General features: G+C 39.1%; 1 protein-coding gene across 1 annotated transcript in view; it reads left to right on the top strand.

Moving 5' to 3' along the window:
• TMEM117 (transmembrane protein 117) overlaps nt 1–18,977 on the top strand; it is a 179,581-nt gene that overhangs the window by 151,681 nt on the left and 8,923 nt on the right. The gene's annotated exons all lie outside the window — the stretch shown is intronic.

The following is an 18,977-nucleotide window of genomic DNA, read 5'->3' on the forward strand; positions in this document are numbered from 1 at the left end:
GTGCCCCACTCCCAGGGAAGTACTTATGGTTTCAGTGACCCAACCCTGGCAGGGTTGTTTTTCTGCTGTGGCTAGCCAAATTTGGCCATCACCTTCAAGAAGATTTTACTCTGCCCTGGCAAACTGTTTCCAACTCTTTTTCAACAATCACAGAAGCCTCTGGAGCCCTGAACTTCTCAGTGAATTCATGGCTTGTAGCCCTGCCAGCATTAATTTAGTGATACAGTAAGTCAGAAGACTGCAGTGTAGTTGTTCTGGCTGGTAGTGGTCATTTTGTCTGTGATTTTATTTCATCTTTCAGGAGAGACATTGAAGCTCTTCCTTTCATATAAACCCAGCTTTGATTTCACTCTCCATCAGTTCTCACTGAGCTTCACTATGATGTTGTTTCCCGCATCACATACCACACAAGGAATTAAATGATGGAAATTCATGGCTAGGTAATCCATTCTATTGCCTGCAGATGAAAATGAGAAAACAGTGTATATCACTTTTTAATGTATCCCACAAGGGATTTAAGGATATAATCCTATAATCCTTCTTGGATGGCTCTTCACTTTTAGTTTTGCTTAGGTGGTTTTTGGGCTTGACTATATACAATGTGCCACATGCTTTTGGTCTGTAATGAAATCTCATTCCACTTCAGAACTGTGTGCCCAAAGTGGAGAAACAAATAATTCTCAATAGCAGCACTGATCCCATGTGTAGCACACAATCTATTTAGGAGTAGGTGGCAGAAAAGCAGTGATTAAGTGATCGAGTTTATCAGACAGATAGTTAGAGGAAACCAAAAAGATCATTGTTCCATGTCAGGAGTGCGAGTGTACATTTTTATGGCCTTGATTTGGTCCAGTTTTTGAAGACTGTGTGTTGGAGAAAGCTGCCCAGACTGTGCTAGGTGACATTTCTGGAGGCAGCTGCACTCCCACCTCCCAGACAAGAACCACAGCACCTTCTTTTGGCTGTAAGCTGTGCTTTTGCCCTCACCTTAAGCTGAAAAACAGCAGCTACATCTGAATGAATGTTAAATATCCTTGGGGATGTTTCTAGCATCTGGGCCAAACAATTACTGCACTAATCTAAATTGCACAAACTCTTACTGTTCCTCAGGGTCAGGCTGCAAAGATTTTCATATCTGGACAATGTGTTCTAAATACAGGGGATTAGAGAAAGAAAAGCATCACACAAACAAGCCTAATATCAGAAATAAGCAGATGATGATTTAAGCAATATGAATACAGTGACACATAAAAAATGGTGCTAAACATGTGACAACACCACTGAAGCTGCAGAATCATGCATTCAGGAATTAGATGTCAGAATTAAGTCACTAGTATAAAATTTCACCCCATCTTGTGCATGGATTATAATACAATCTTTAATTATCTATTAACGTTTAATTTTTCCACAGGATCTCTGTCTTACTATACTGGAAGAATGGTGTTCACTTAATGAGAAGCTGTTTGATATTTTGGTTTACCTTTTCTGTGCAGCCTGTGGCCCCAGGCCTTACTTACTGCATGATTGGAACCTTGATCTGAAGATGAAATCATTCATTTTCTTGTGGACTTCTTTTGTGACACTCATTGCTGTATTTCCTAAGGGCTTCTCAAGCATTAATATATTTATCTTCACAATAGCCTTCACAACAGGAGTATTATTGGCCATTATTGTCCACATTTTATACCGAGGCACAAAAAATTAAAGTCAAAGGGTTCTTAATTTGAGATGTCTGAGGACATAATTATGAAAATTCATATTATTGGCCATATCTTATCTGAGCAGTTACCTAATTGAGGAAGCAGGGTCTAGCATATTATTTCATTAGTAACAGACAGAGCCACATATTTACTTGATGTAATCTTACATATTATTATACTGACAGCCCTATTTCTCTTGTAGCATTCCAACAATTTTAAAAGTAGTTTCTTTTCTTGCTTTTAATGAAGTCTATATCTGTTTTATATATCTAGCTCCATTAAAAGTCTGGTTTCTTTTTAATGCTGATCTTAAAGGAGTACAGTTCAGTCCTATCCAGATAGTGCCATGCACTACAGGACTTTTGTTCTCCCCATGAATATTTTGTCAGCTCTTCCCATTGTGGATATACTCAGGTCCAGCTCTGGTTAGTTTCAATACCAGCAATGGGCACTGGTCACTTGTACAAATCTAAGCATAGGTAGGGTGGGGAGATAATCCCACAGGGGAAAAAATTAACTTGGTTCCAGATACTCACTTAGTGTCTGTTAGATGTCTCATAGCAGAGCTGATCGAATTCAGTTTCTCCTAGCAGCAATGACTTCTGTAACAGGAGGTAAATGTTTTCACATCTGCTGCTGTCTCTTGCATTTATATCCCTCTTCCCACACACTTTCCAGCTTGTGCAGCAGTTGCAGAGTGCAGGAGATCTACAGGGGTCTCTGTCATCATATATTTCCATCTTACCATCATAAGTTAGATACTCTTTAATGAAAAAAGTTGTGCCTTCTGGAACAAACTCTGTGTAGTCCAGTAACTAAGAAAGGATTGTGCCATGCCTACCAAGGTGCAGATAACCTTAACCAGACATCTAGTTCTTAAGTCTTCACCATTGAAATATTCAGGCAGATGCTGTAATACAGGACTTTGTGTGCATAAATGTGATATACTTTTACAAAGAGACACCAATCTCAAGATCAAAAGCCTTCCATATGAATTCAATGTGTCTTATTAGAGTACTTGAACTCTTACCTCCCTTTCAGGGATGTTTGCCATGTGAGCAACTGCTAATAGCAGTGTGTGCTTTTTCTTCCAATGAGACAGTTCATAAGAAAGGAGAGAAACATTCTTGGCCTCTGGACTTCACATCTGCTTATTAACATCAGAGAGTGGTAACAGTTAGAGGCATGGTGACCAGTCCAAATGCCAGAGCCAATGAGGTACTGACACTTTCTGATCGTATCCCAAAGCAGGGCTTTTTCCTTCCTGCCACTTCCAAATCCTCTCTCTGTGTCTCCTTTTTTGGCCCCAACCTAGGACCTCTTCATGCCTAGTTCTGTGACATATCCCATTATTTATATTCAATTCCAGCTTTCAGTCTTCATGTCTCTCATTTCTAGGCCCCATATTTAGCAAATCCTATTCATCTACCCCGCAGCTGCTGTTCAAATCAGAACCATTCCTTGTCTCTCTTTCCCCTCTCCCTAATTCAGTCCCTTTTTCCTTAACCAGCCATTCCTAACCTCCTTCTCTCATCCCTACCCTCTTGCCCTGATTCATGTCTCTCCCCTCTTTCCACTCCTTTTGTATCCCAATTTTCCTGTCAAACCTTCGTGTCTCTGTGGTCATTTCCTTTCACAGCATGGCCCAGGCTGTGTGGCTGCACATGGCCATACCAAGCCTTCTGCTCAGCCTCTTAGAGAAGGCTGGTGGGGGAGGGGGGGAGGAGGATGGAATAATTTAGGTAGAATAAGACCCTTGAGGTCAAGTTATTAATCTAAGACAGCCAAATCCACCACTAAACCTTGTCCCTTAACACATCTATGTGTCATTTACATACCTCCAGGGATGGGGACTTAATCACTTCCCTGGGCAGCCTGTTCCACTTCATATAATACAAAGTTTTGCTCTAACAATGTACAGCTTGAAAAAGGCCTAAACACCTTTACTTTCATTCAACATACTGCTGTGTTGTGCTATGTGCAAAATAAAAAGATCAAGAAATTAAAATCAATTTTAAAAAATAGTCCCTGCTAGGCTTAGTCTCAGACCCAGAGCCACATGCCCTTCTGCCTTCATCTTCCCTTGGGTCCAGATGCCTAGCTCAAGCTGTACTTGAGTAGCTCCAGCTGCACACAGAGTGCTTGGGATTAGTAATTAGAGGAAAGATGGCTCTCTATCCCTTGGCTGCTGTGCAGGGCCAGCTCAGTGCCTGTTTGAGAACAGCTCAGAGTCCTGCCAACAGCAGCAAAAAATGGGGCTGGAGGCAAAGGGATAATGGAGGATGCTCTGTTTCTCTTCTGAGATTGGCAGTTTCACTAGAGCCTGGTGCTCTAGGAGCTGAGGGATGCTTTGGCATGCTGAGTGATGCACAGTTTGGGAAGATGCTTGTTTCTGAACCTTTAGCTAGATCGTTGTAAGTATGAAAATTTCTAACTTTTCAAAGATACCTTAACCTTTTTCAGTTTGGGGCAGGTATTTACAGGCAAGCAAGAGGCACATCTCTGACACAAAGTTACTCCCTTGGTAAACTGTATGTCTCCACTTGAGATATCTCTACAGAGCAAAGAAACTTACTTTCTATTTGGTCTCACTCTCAGAAGTGATTAAATGATGCGAGTTGAAAATGTCAAAACCGTAGACCAGAAAAAGAGAACGTAATAGGAAAAAAAACCAAAAAATAAAAAACAGCCCGAGGCATGCACCAGGCATGGGCTGCGTTCAGCCCAAGCAGTTGTATTTGGAAAAGTTATAAGCAAATGAGATCAGTATGTGCACAAGCCCACTTGCATGATAAGCAGCAGCACTGTGATTTCTGCCTGTTCATCTGCCTGTTCTATGTGGCACCTGCCATGGTGGTAGCTGTGTGCCCTTGCGTATGAATTCTTCTAGTGCCATTTTTTATAGCAAAATGAACCCCAAACCACTCTATTTTCAAACTGCAAGGAACTTCCTGTGTTTCTTTCTGTTGCTTTTATAAAACCGCACTAAAGACTGAGTTTTCTCACTGTATTGCTCTGTGGGAGGGGTCTGGAAGAGGAACAACCTCTGCTCCCTTGTCCTGCTGAATTTCAGATCAACAGAGGTGAGACTTTTCCCAGATGTACAGGACTGTGCTCCAGCATCCTGGCTCCATTTTTAGCCTTCACTGAGACAGTACCTCCAACTTCACACAACTGTGTTGATTTGCAGACAAAATGCCTAGTTTGTGTTGGTGATGCTCAGAGTCTGAGCAGAGTTATGTAGCCACTTCCATGTGACCGTTCTCAACCTAATTTTTTAATTCATTTTTCTAGCCATAAAAACCTTGTTTTTCCTTTGCATAGTGACTGTAGGTACAAGCAACTTTGAACTGTCATAAAAATGGAAAATTAAGTTTTTATTTGCCATACAGATCTGGTAAATAAATTTCTACAGTGTGGCAAATAGACACAGTTGTGATGTTTCTTCTGCAAAGAGCACTTCAGAGAGTACTGCTCACTGGGACAGTGAGAGGCAATCTATCAGAACAGTATTAGTCAAAAAATGCATTTTATCTACTATATAAACTAATGGTATTCTTTGTTTATAAGACACAGATTGCTACTGGAAATTCAGAAAAGTGGGGAGGATCTTAAACTATAGCTAAACTACAAGTTCCATTGGGGATAAAATAACTGTCTGTATAGCCACACACAGAATCATACACACAAGATGGGCCTTCAGGTTGTATAAGTAAATTAAACGAAATTATTACTGTTTTGTGGCTAAATCATAGATTTCTGTAACATTTAAGTTAGAATGAGAACATGCACGTAGTTTTCCTTAGTGATTTAGTTCCAAAAAGGTATCACATTCTGTTAGAAATCATTGTGCAGAATCATACTCATAAAACGATAAATGTAGACATCAGTTATATGATTGGCAATTTTCCCTATATCAGTGAACACTTCCAGTGCTTTTTAAGGGAAGTAGAATGTTGTCATTAGTGCCAATTAAGTAGCAAGCCTCTAATAACTCTCTTTTCTGTCAAAGAATCTGTTTCATGGGGTCTCTTTTTTAGCAAAATGATTTCCATGTATCTAGTATGAGTTCATAGAAAAAAATTAAATACTTAGGCATGAGGCAATGTAGACTTGAATAGTGCATTTATCAGAAGGAAATAGTACTGCTTGCTTCTTAAATGGTTGCTAAAAGAGTTAAATGAGAGATATTTTCCTTGAATTTTGACTCAGCATTTAAAGCTAAATGAGGGATATTTTCCTTGAATTTTGACTCAGCATTTAAAACAAAAAGTTTGTCAGCTGGCTGCAGAAAAACTCAGAAAATAGTTGGGAATGAGAGGCAAAAAAGTGTAGTAACATTTTGGGAAGGAACATTTAAATACTGATTCTAGTTCTTATTCTGAATTTCTAACAAAAGGCTTGTTCATTCATAAGTGACTGTTAAGGAATAGTCACTACTTCAATCACTCTTTATATTAATCAAGAATACAAGATAGGGAGGTGTTAAAATGAATTTGCATCCTTAGCATTATGAATCTCCCTGCATTATGTTCCTATAGGAGCTTCTAATTGTCTATGGCCCACTTCAGCAAAATTTTTTTAAAAATTCTTTTCTGGTCAGTGGTTTTTGTAGCCTAGATCAGGGATGTCTTATTTGTGAATGAGATTTGAAATAGAAAGACTAGGAGCCCGAGCTTTCAGTTCTTTTCAGCATCTGTAAGGCCTACCACAGTCTTCACTATAGTACATGAGAAATGTTATTTTTATTAGAAACTCAGCTCTTGAATTTTTTGCTTGCAGAGTCCAGTGAAATTACATTTTGGGCAGCTCAGCCCATTAGGCCAATCTCTGCTGTCGGGCATGCTGATGCAGACCAATAGCCCAGTAGTCTTTAATTTCTAAATAGTACATTCCTGTAATAATAATCAGTCATATGGTTCTAAACTTTTTTCCCTGTAACTCTCCAACTCTGATTATAGATTCTTTGAAATTGCAGTAATACTTGTTATAGTCTGTTGCAGCAGACCTCTCATTAGGGGTAGAAATGAGCCAAGACACAGACTCTCATTCCACAACGTGGAAAGGGTCCTAGTTTATTCTTCTTTACAGCTCAGCCATCCTGACTCTGACTGCAGCAAGCTCCCACTGTAGGGTCCAGCTGCAGACTCTGACTGCTGCCTATTTCCTGGTGGACTGTGACTGCAAGTATTGGTTTGCAGACTCTGAACACAGCTTTTATTGCAGCAACACTCTTCCTTACTTCATTCATCTTTGTGGATCTCTGGATCATTCCTTCTTCCTCAGGGCTCCCCAACCAGCCAACCCACCCCTTTTATCACTTATCTTTATTAATCACAACTGTAACCCATTAAAGGCAAGGCTGTTCCTCTTCTTTGGTAATTAGTACAACTGTGACTTATCAGGGCCTGTAATCTCTTCTTCTACACCTACGATAATCTGTTTTGCTCATATTTCTTTCATACTTGCATATCTTGAAGCCATACAAACTAGATAAACCTCATGAAAAATGTACTGTGTCTTGAGGAGACATCAAAGCAAAAGTCTCTGTTTTCTTTTAAAATTATGCCAGCAAGCCTGTGGTTCTCTGCACTCTAATTGCATTTACATAATTAACAACAGAAGTACCCAGTCAACTCAACACGTAGCAGGTAGTGCTGCTACAGAGCAGCACATTCCTAAATATGTTTTGTAGTGCATTTCTCATGTACCTAAACTGCTACATTTACGTGTGCAATTTATATATATTCACTATTTTGGTAAATGTAGATTGCCCAGGGCCCTCTGATGAACAATTACATGTTTGAATGAGCACAGCAACTTCAGTAGCAGACGCTTGTTCTGTAGACATGTTAGGAGAATTATAATTGATGCCTTTTTTATCACTGAATGAAAGAAAGATAAAAGTGCTGCTATAAACTGAAAGTTGAAATAAATTATGTAAAATACATAATTCGCATAATGACTGTCCCTTTATAAATGTTCATATTAAGTAACCATATCATTTGGGATAATTCCTCCTTGAGGAATGCTATGAAAGAACAGCTCATTCATTATCTTGACTTGGTGAATTGTTCTAAAACAGCTCCTCTGATGAGAACACTGATTTAGCATTTCTTTAAACTATTGAAAATAATGGTTGAATTCTATACTTTCCTGATCAGAAAGTTTCAGTAACTGTGTCCACTATATGGCTTTGACTAAACTGGAACTCCCCCAAAAAACGCACATATCTACATCTTGTCTTCTTGCATATATACATGCAGAACCTTGCTATAAAACTCCACCTGGTCTATTAATCAGACTGACACAGTAATCACTCAGCTGCTGTAATATAGCTCCCCTGATTCATTGGTGGCAGTACTTAAAAGTTTTGGAGTTGGGAAGTTTGGAAGCCATGCACTTTGCTGCAGGCCAGACCCTGTGTCTGTTTACTGCCCTCATAACAATGCCTCTGAGAACAGGCAACATGTCATTTCCCAAAATTCTTGTCAGGAAAGTTCCTAAAATTACAAATATGTACTTATTAATTGAGTTCATCCCTTTTAGATGTTACAGAGGAAGTTGTGGGAGAGAAAACAGTAAAGGGAAAAGAATTTAAGTGTTTGTGGCAAAGATTAGAGAGTTACAGGGTTATGTGGATAGATGAATGAGCAAAATTTCTGAAGCAATAGATGGTGTAAGAGACCATCTTCCCCTCCAAAAAGAGTGGCTTATGGGACACTTATGATTTTCCTCAAAGAAAATTCTCTCTGAATGGAAATCAGTAAGTAGTCTTCCAAGAGTAGCATCAGCAGCAAGGGGGAAAAGGAATTTCTTGCAGATCAAAAGTAAAGACTAAATAGAGGGGTTGCAAGGGGACATCATTTAGAAGCATCTGTTAGTTTGGATAAGCTTCTGCCAAGAGCTGTATAAATGGTTTTTTTTTTTACACTGGATTTCCAAATATTTTGATCTTGTCCACCCTGTCTCACCCTGTTTCATCTGTTTTTTTTTCTTTTTAAAAAAATTTAATTCAGCCTTGCCTTATGGTCAACATAGTTGTTATATTTAGATACAAATATCACTAGCAGAACAATTCATTGCATATCACCAGCCTTTGATTTTGTCTTTGAGTTTCAAAAAGACACCTTTATAACATTCTTCCTACTCCCATGGATTTTGATGGGAGCAGTTTTGAAATTCAGACCAGTTGTGTTTGCCAAGACCAGGTTGAGTCTGTGCAATTAGGACTTGGTTCACTGTGTTTTTGACAAGCTCTCCCAGGGGGTTTCTAAACACTGAAAACCTTTTAGGATGAAGTTCATGTTTTCTTCATGTGCTTGGCAAAGGTAGATATATTGCTCTAGTATAAAAAGCTGAAATTGCATTTTTCCTCTCTCATGCTCAGGAAGTGAGATTTGCATTGGACATCAGAGAGGAAGCTGTACAAAAGAGTTATCTTCCCTAATTTTTATTCACATTGAAGACTATTCTTTTGGGTTATGATATTGTTCATTCTCTAGGGGATGTAATTCATGTATGTATAACATAGAGGACTAGCATCACTTCCTCAAGGGATAAGAAAATGAATGGATTCGTGGAGAGGGGAGGGCAGATAGGAAAGAGAAAGCAAATAATTCTGCAACTATTAGTGACATACACTCTCTCTAATAAGAGGATATGTCATGTCACTGAACTGCAGTGAATGACTAATGTAATGCTGTGCACTCAATGGAGATATAGTAATCCCAGCAGCACACTAGTTTTGTGTGGCCTCTTATTTATCAAAATAATAAAACTAGTAGACCTGTACTTACACAGGGAGACTTATTGTTTTCTTATTTTTCTCAGCTCCTGGAACAGATGTGCCTAATGGCCGCACCACGGTTTTTGAGAATAAAACTAGAGATAGAGGGGTAGCATGGAGATGTGGCTCAGGAATGGGAAATGTTGCCTTCACAAAATGAAGTTCTGTTTGTAAACAGCATGCTGCTGCTTCGGATCTTACTAGAACGCTAAAACTCAGGACACAGAAAATATTTAAACTTCAACTTCAAAAAAAAAACAGAGGGAGCTGGGAAGACCAGTTATACTCCATATTACTTTTGTCCCTGAAACAAAAATTAAGTACAGATATCCATGTTTTGCAGTCAGCCTTTCTTCTTCCAACATTTGCACACGGTTTCCTTTATCTTTCCTTATATATTAGATCTGATATATTAATCAGCACAAGTCATGAAGAGGAAAATTATTTTGGAAAGAGTTATTACCATTTTTTAAGGAAAAGGGAATTCACATTGGCTTGTTTGCAAGCTCCACATTTAAATTCATGAGATATTTCTGTGTTCCATATGCATTCAGTGTTTTTTGCTTTATGTCACCTTCAGCTCTATTATTTTTTCAATATCAGTCAAATGTAGCATGTAATACAGGTGCTTTTTTCAATGGAAATATAATATTACTGTTTCACTCCCTTAATTGCAGCAAGCTGAACCCTGTGCATGCTATTTTGTTTAGTTATAGCTAAACCAAAACAAGCAGGATCAGTTTCATACTGAGATTATTGGCCCAAATATGCCACTTCATATCGCACTAAATACCCAAGGGCAGTTTATAGTTTTCTTTGGAACCAGATGCAAATTTTGGAGACTGAGAACAGGTGATGTTAAAACTCTTCAGAACACATCTAATAATCTGAAGGAATTTTGGCCAGGACAGAATGGCTCCTCAGTTATCCATTTCTAAAATACATACAGGTGATTTGTTTTCTACCTACAGTGAACAACACAAAGTAATCCCCTTTCTCCAGATGCTCTTTATTTTTATAACACCAATTTTATTGTGTTGCAAAGCTTATAGCAAGGAAATACCTACTCAGGTATTTTACAGCAAGTGTCTCTTCTCAGGTTTAGGTAACACTAAAAAACACCATTAAAATTTAAATATCAGGCATCAAGGAAATTCATGTACGTGGATATTTGGAAAGAGAAGGAGCAATATACATTTTAATACAGCTGAAGTTAGCTGGAGACAGTTGTCTTAATGAAAAATTACTTTGGACCCCTAAACAGAGCTTGCTGTACAAATGGCATTAGCAGTGTTTACAAATCCTGAAATGCCCCAGATACCATTTTACTGTTCAGCTGCAGTGTGGGTATATTTCTTACAATGCAGTATTACGTGTTTCATTGCATGTATTTCTGCAATATTCTGTTATTGTTGAAGATGATTCTACAGCAATATATTTAAAATTCATTTTTATTTTCCACTTCATAATCAGATATTTGTTTTTCTAGGGTATGAGAAAGATTGACTCTTCTGTCATGATTTCCCTTGACAGTAGGATGTAGTCTTAGTAAATGTGTAAATATAAGTCTTGTGTATTATTAGCGAATGTTCATTTTTCCTATTCACTGCACAAACGACCTTCATAAAGTGTATCACAGAGGTAGTTAGATAAACCATTACAACTGGCTGGTGGTTTAGGGAGGTTTCAAGTAGAGAACAAGAGACAGTTGCTTTTCTGGAGCTGATTTCTTTGTCTTTTACAGATACACAATATTGTAATACTAACACTGTTTAGCAGCTTAACAGGCTCAAGAATTAACTGGAAAAGTTTTCACTGGTGTATCTCATCTGATAGCTAATAAGCTCAACTGAGGTCAGACATGAGTGAGACAGTAAAAGAGTAAAAGCTTACAGAAAATGGAGACACTGAAAGAAAATCAAACAATGTTTGAGTATAACTTTATAATCAACATTGTCAGCAGTTGTAAATAGCTATGCAAGATGTGAGAGTGATTTACAATGAAGATGAACCTCAGAGTGCCATCTTGGTTGTATGAGACCTCATATTTGCCTGATGGAAAAACTGGTAGACTTGCTCCTAGGACATCCTGGGAGTAAGTGCACAGAGGCTGTGCTTTATGTGGCCTGCCACTCCTTGGATAAAGGAATTTCACCTTGCTCCTGTTTGACACTAGTAAATATGTAAATTTAAAGGGTAGCTGTAGGACAGAACAGTCATTGCCCTCAGCAGGAAATGGTGATCACTGCTGTTCTGGTCACTACACATCTCAAGATTTGAGGCCTTCTAGTGTCTGTTCTTTCTTGTGCAATGGCTTGCTTTCAAACACAATTTGTTCCTAATGTAAGACGATGGATAGCCATTCACTCTTTGCACTGCTAGTAGTATTTGTGCTGTCAAGAAACTGGCAGTGATTCCTAAGGACCAGAGCAGTGTTGTGCTAGATGATGCTTAAAGACAGCCAGAATACAACTCCAGTCCTAGGGAATTTCATTGCTAAAGAAAATCCCAAAGTTATAACTGGTGACAGGTGGGTACAAGCAATAGCAACTTTATTGGTCAGAATGATAGGTAAGCCAGGATACCTGATTCATAACATCGTAATGTTTTGTAATGCAAAAGAGAATTATAAAGAAGAATGAGACAGGATAAAGCTCTTCATCTGATAGAGAACTGCTCAGGAGAAAAAAAATCTCTAAATAGAGAAAAAAATTATAGCCTGAATTATGGACTGATTGAAGGAGCAGCTGTCATATGGACATATGACAGTATATACATAGGGTATTGAAAGATATAAAATAATTTGAATGAAAGGAAGTGGCCTGTAATTTATTGTATGAAAGAGAAGAATGTAATGGTCAGAAAAATAGACTAGGTCTTTGCAGCAGCATTTCTGTATCAGTGGAGAACAGCACCCGTGCAGGCCAGAGGGAAAGGTTCCAATGCAACTGAATAGCAGATGATGAGAGCCTTAATAAACACTTTAGATGTGGGGTTTTGTAGGAATCTTCATATCTGTGACATGTTATGCAAAACAGATCTGCAGTATCAGGGCGCGACAAGGTTCTGAAGGGTGAATAGATGATAATACCCAAGCCATAGTCACAGGGGAAAGAGAGGGAGGTGCCATCTGTCATGAATCAGGCGTAGATATGCAAGCTTTCCTTATTGTAGGTGGACTGAAATAGTGAGATTACTTTGAGCTTTCTGTGGAAAGGCTAAATACCGATTCAGACGGTTCAGTAACAAATGGTATGCTTTTGAGGGCATGTGCATACACAGCTTTGTCTATGCTCAAATTGCATTGAGTAGATTCAAAGTGAAGAGAGTGCAGAGTGCAGAATGCAAAGGGCTGGTTTGGATCTTATGTGACCTGGCAATTGTTCCCTTTAAATAAGCAGGAATAGATAATAGACCAAAGGATTCTATAATGATTTTTTAATGGAAAAGGTCATTTAAGGCCAAGCATACATTGCTGCTTTCTCATAGAGGGAGTTATTGCTATCTCATTATCATTTTCTCAAATGAGAGGGAAAAAAAGCAAGATTTGAAGTGCTCTTTTTAGAGAAAGGCCAAGAGCTTGAAGAAGCTAAGCAAAGACTGAGGTGGGAAGAGCACAAAAATGATGGAGAACAACAGCACGGTTGTGTGTATGTTCGTGCCTTACATTGTACAGGAAGAGCCTTTATATACCTGTGTCTGCTCCTGGCAGTTGTCTTCAGTCTTCTGTCTCTGCAGCTTGGATCTCAACCAAAGCAGCTATTCCACCACTGCAGTGGTATTTTCATATTTTAAATTATTTAAATAAACACTGAGTGATAAAAGGTGAAGCAGTGTCTTCAATAATGGACTTGGTGCAACAGTTCCTCATGGCATTTTGTTATCATTATTGTCAGTAACAATCCAGACAGGTGAAGCAAAAACAGATGACCAGATCAAATAAAATTTTCTGGACTTGAAAACTATTAAGAGATTGGCACTTATAGTACCAACACGAAGGAGGAGGTCTTCTGAAGAGTAGCATGTCATCCTTCACTGTGGGAGCTAAGTAGCCCCACTGAAACCATACAGGTGGTAACGTTAAGAGTAGATGTAGTTTTTTGTTTAACTAAACAAAAGGGATAAAAACAGCAGTGCTCATCAAAATTTCTTTCTCTATTTGTCAAAGAACAGATGATCAGAAGGTGAGCAGTAAGTTTGATCTCACAAGCATGAAAGTGAGTTCTTGTCATGGCTGCTGATTTCCTTTCTTATCTATGTTGGAATGAAATATTATAAATATGTTTGCATTTTAGCAGCTCACAGAGATTTCAGCTGTAGACATCACTGCAAGTTGCAGTACTGCAATGAAGTTAGACATAACCACAGAGGAATTGGGGCTTTGTCTCTGAATCCCGGGTCCGCATTTCTTGCTTCAAACACTTGCAAAAATACAAAACCGTTGCATCTCCTGAAATTTCCTCACAATGTCTGTGTCCATCATGTTCTAAGATGCAAAAATAGCTGGAAGCAGTCTCCACCTCAAAAAGTTTTTAATAAATAAACTAAAAATGCTATAGGCAGTTTCTGAAACACACATACACATTCATATATGCATTTCCTCAGTTCTTGCCCTGGTTTTATTTATTGTTTTGAGACATTTAATGTATGAGTGTGTTCATAGCATTAAGTATAGCATATGTCATCACTACTTAAAGCAGAAGTATCCAGTGTGCATTATGCCTCTTTCCCTATTATATCTGAAGAATGTTTATATTATTCTAAGTGTTATTTCATATTTAGTGAACACACCAAGAGCTACATTCAAACAGGAAGAGAGAGAAAACCATGGCACATTTGTTCAGCATTAGTTGTTAGCATTTTCTAAACGTGGTCCCACCTTCTCTGTCGTGTTTTTCCCTGGGTGAAAAGAGGCTTTTGGCTGAGGCATGTGGGGTTATGTGTGCATGATGCGTGGGATGTGGTTTGCTGAGGGCTAGCATTTCCTTCCCAGACAGCTAATGATCCTGCCAGCACCTGCTCCTCATCCTCTGGGCTCTGGAGACATGGCCCAGAACCTGCAACAAAAAACACCACGGACCAATCCTGCACCAAACCAGGACACTGACAATATGCAATGGGCAAATGTGTGTCCTGGCTTGAGGTCAGGAAAGGGATGCCCAGGAAATGCCTTCTCTTTTCCTCAGACGATGGCAGAAAATCACCAGATCATATCAGAAAGTCTGGATTTGATGTTCAGTTGCCATTGCTAAAAATGTCTTTACTTAAAGAGGTATTAAACTGGTTCTGCAAGCTACACTGTAGGGTCTTAAACTAACACCTGGCATTGCAGCAGTGTGTGTGCATTTTTTTGTCCTGGGTAGCTAGAACCAAGGGGAAGAGAATCAAAATACCATGATCTTCTCAGGTTTTTTCTGTGCTTCTGCATTTAATGAGGTAGCTGACGGAAATCAGAGGTGCTCTCTGCCCATTGCAACACCAGGACGAGGCCCACAGTGATCTTAAATTCGTCCTCTGGCTGCCTTTTCCTCAATGACTGGAGTGAAATGAGGCAATAACCTTATTTGATTTGCACATGTCACAAAACTTTCCGCTGAGGTTAGAGACCTCTGTGCAGCTGGTTGAAAGCTGCTGGTTCCGAGTTGGCTTCATCTCCCCACTCTGAGCAGATGTACGCTGCAGTCCCATCCCCCCCAGGCTGGGAACCACTGAACTAGATGAATATGAGAAATCTGGTGCCGATGGATTTAAAGGAGAAATAGTCTGTTCATGCAGTATGAAAGGTACATACATGACCTAACAGTATATTTGAGCAGCTTTATTTTTCAAATCCTGCAATACATTCTAAATACGGTATTTTGGGCCCAGTTCCTAATGAGATCCCAGAAATGGCAGAATACAGGCAACCTCAGCAATAAGGACTAAAGCTTATCAAGTGAACTTTGCATAATTATGAGCTGAAACTTTAAGAACATAAGACATAACACTTATGTCCCAGTGGTGATCACAGACTGATATCAGAAGCCACAGAAAGAAAGCACTATGTAGAGAAATATGATGCAGGCCTGAGCTAATTTCCAGAGTGGGAAGTGTTTAGATTTATGGGCTTGAACGTTGGTCTATGCATGTAGCTGTTCAGAAGTGAGGTGGAATATATCTAAAAGGTATTTTGAATTTCTTAGGGAAATGGTTTTCTGGATATTGCTGAAATTAAATTTTATTTGGCTGTCAGTATGAAAAGAAAAAATATTCAAAATATTTTGGACAGCATTGTTCTTAGAACCTAGATAGTAAAATCACCACTTTGTTGGGTTTGGATTTGGCAGCCTAATATTGGCATTAGCCTGAAAATATAATAATAATAATCTACTTTTCTTTGGTGCAGTAGTAATACTACAGCTATGTTTCTGAAGGTGATAATGTCTCTCTGCCAACAGTTGACACTCACACTTACCAAAGCTGTGAGTCAAATGAAGCTCCAAAGGCTATTTAATCCCTAACTTAAAGCTGCTGCATCTGTAGCAACTTCCATGAAAGTCAGTAGGTTTAATTCATTATTTTCATTTACTTATCTTAAAATTACTTTTAAATACATTTTTTGTTGGTGGCTTTTAAAAATTATTTCTGTAATTTCATGGGACTGTTCTTGAAGAAAAGACTGTATAAATATTCTGATAAAGGTGTTACATTCAAAATGTTATTTATGCGTGAAGAAGGACCTTTATATATAAAACCAAGATTTTAGTAGTAGTGTTAAATTTAAACAGTATAATCAAAAAATCATTACTAATTGAGATCTGATCATTACAGAAAAGAATACATCTGTGCAGAAAGAAGTTTCAATATTAGTAATAATAATAATAATAACAATAATAATAATAATAATAATAATAATGTTGTCTAAATTCCTGTACACACACTTCTTAGTTTCTATTGCTTCTCTGGATGATTTGTCCACCCTCCCTCTGTTCCTGCAGGTCTTGAAAAGGGAAGTTTCAGTCTGATGGGGCTCAGTGGGAGCATTATGGCATGTCACTGGCATTTGGGGTCCTTTGCTGGGAAGGATATGATCTTCATCATGATGATCTTCATCATGATGGTTCCTTTATTCTTATGCTAGAAGCAACTTGAGACTGTTTTTATATTTGATATAAAATCAAATTGATGTTTCCTTGCTGTTTCCTCCTTGATCTGAAGCTCCACGTTACAGATAGGTTTTACAGATAGTGTCTTATGTGAGACACTTCTTTGTTCTTGTCACCCTTAAAAGTAGTTTTGCCCAGCCCAGATCTGCATTTCTTTAGCTGAGTACTGGTGAATTGTTTATAACTGTGAGGTCTGCAGCACTAGCCTCTGCTTATTTCTCTTGTTATGGCCACACCATACTTCAGTGCTTCAGTGTAATAAGGGTCATGATACAATTCAGGAGTGCTTCATAAGGTATGGGGCATATATGTAGAAAATGTTATTATCAGGTAATACTCATCCAGATCAGAAAAAAAAATCTTTTTAAGAAAAAAATCAGATGCAGAGGCACAGACCAAAATTCTGCGTGCTAGAATTTTATCTGTAAATCAGCAAAAGGCACAGTAGGAGCCTTGGGGCAAGGCAGGAACAGGAGGCCAGATTTATAGACCCATGTTTACTTATAACTAATGCAGAGTTCACAGTTCTCCATTAATTTATTCTCAGGAATATATAATGTATTTCTTCCTATTTATTCCTGGGTGAAACTATGTATGGGTTTACAAGGGACACCAGACCAGAGATGTATATTAGAAACTGTGAACGGAAAGTGTGAACACATAAAATTTTTGTCTCTGGGCATTTTTTGAATGCCTACTCCTTGCAAGGGGATGTCTACAGATGCAGGGTAAGGGATTGTGCAGATATTACCAGGAGTGCATATGCTGCATTAGTGATAAGGCAAAAGGAGAGTACCCTTATTTCTCTTATCTTCTACATCTGTAAATTAGCACTTTCTGCATTTCTGTGAACAGTAAGAACCAGGCAAACGGTGTCAGATTTTCTCCTTGCTTGCAATCCTGTTAATCTATTTAATTCAGTTAAAAACGGAACAGTTAAAACAGTTAGCACCAATCAGCTGTTATTGATCTGCCTATGCTATTCCCTGATCATAAAACTCCTCTATTTCCCTTCCATAGTATAAAATGTTGGAGAGCTTAGCAAGTCTTGAAAGTTAAGTTATATATAGTGATTAATCTTTCAGAGGTCATATAATCATAGAATACGCTCAGCTGAAAGGGATCCAGAAGCTCTAGTTCTGACTCTGCACTGGACGGACCCGAGACACACCATGTGCCTGACAGCCTTGTCCAAACTCTTCTTGAATTCTGTCAGGCTGGTGCTGTGACCACTTCCCTGGGGAGCCTGTTCCAGTGCCCAACCACCCTCTGGGTGAGAAACCTCTTGAGATATCCAACCTAAACCTACCCTGACACAGCTTCAGGCCATTCCCTCAGGTTGTCACTGGTCAGCAGAGAGCAGAGATCAGTGTCTGCCCCTCCTCTTCCCCTCATGAGGAAGTTGTAACGGCAATGAGGTCTCCCCTCAGTCTCCTATTCTCCAGGCTTTGGAACAGACCAAATGACCACAGTCACTCCTCATACAGCTTCTCCTCAAGGCCCTTCACCATCTTTGTTGCCCTCCTTTGTACACTTCCTAACAGCTTTATATCTGTCTATACTGTGGCCTCCAAAACTGCCCCCAGCACTTGAGGTGAGGCTGCCCCAGTGCAGAGCAGATCAGAACAATCCCCTCCCTCACCTGGCTGCTGATGCTGTCCCCGATGTCCCCCAGGACACAGGTGGCCCTTCTGGCTCTGGCTGCCAGGGCACTGCTGCCTCAAATTCAACTTCCTATCAACCAAGACCCCCAGGTCCCTTTCTCCAGCGCTGCTTTCCAGTATTGCACTCCCCAGTCTTTACATCCAGGGTTGCCCTATCCCAGGTGCAGAATTTGGCACTTATCTTTGTTAAACTTTATGCAGTTGGTAATTGCCCAGCCCTCTGATTTGCCAAAGTCTCTCTGCAGGACATCTCTGCCTTTGAGGGAGTCAACAGCTCCTTGCAATTTAGTAGGTCATTATTTGTTTTGAATGTTTATTTATTTTTTTATTACTCTCTAAGGAAACTTTCTATCCTTACAAAACTGAAAATTAAATAATGGAATTGGTTCTTGTGGGGAGATGGCTGTGCTGGAATTGTTTTAATGTGAAGGAATCACAAATCACTCACAGAATTCTTCACATTTTGGATTCCTTTATTTTATTTTTAGTAATTCAGGTGCTTGTTGCACTAGCTTGTTGGATACAAATCCAGGAATGTGCATGGAAACAGGGGTAGTGTGTTTGTAACAGGAGATCATCAACAATCTGCAGTGCACAGAGTGATGACACGGGCAGTAATCATCCTGATTCTAGCACTATTGCTTTCAGTTTGGGCTCTAATGAGCCATGCAATCATACT

The sequence above is a fragment of the Cinclus cinclus genome, chromosome 4 (genome assembly GCF_963662255.1).
Source record: "Cinclus cinclus chromosome 4, bCinCin1.1, whole genome shotgun sequence".
NCBI classification, from domain to species: Eukaryota; Metazoa; Chordata; class Aves; order Passeriformes; family Cinclidae; genus Cinclus; species Cinclus cinclus.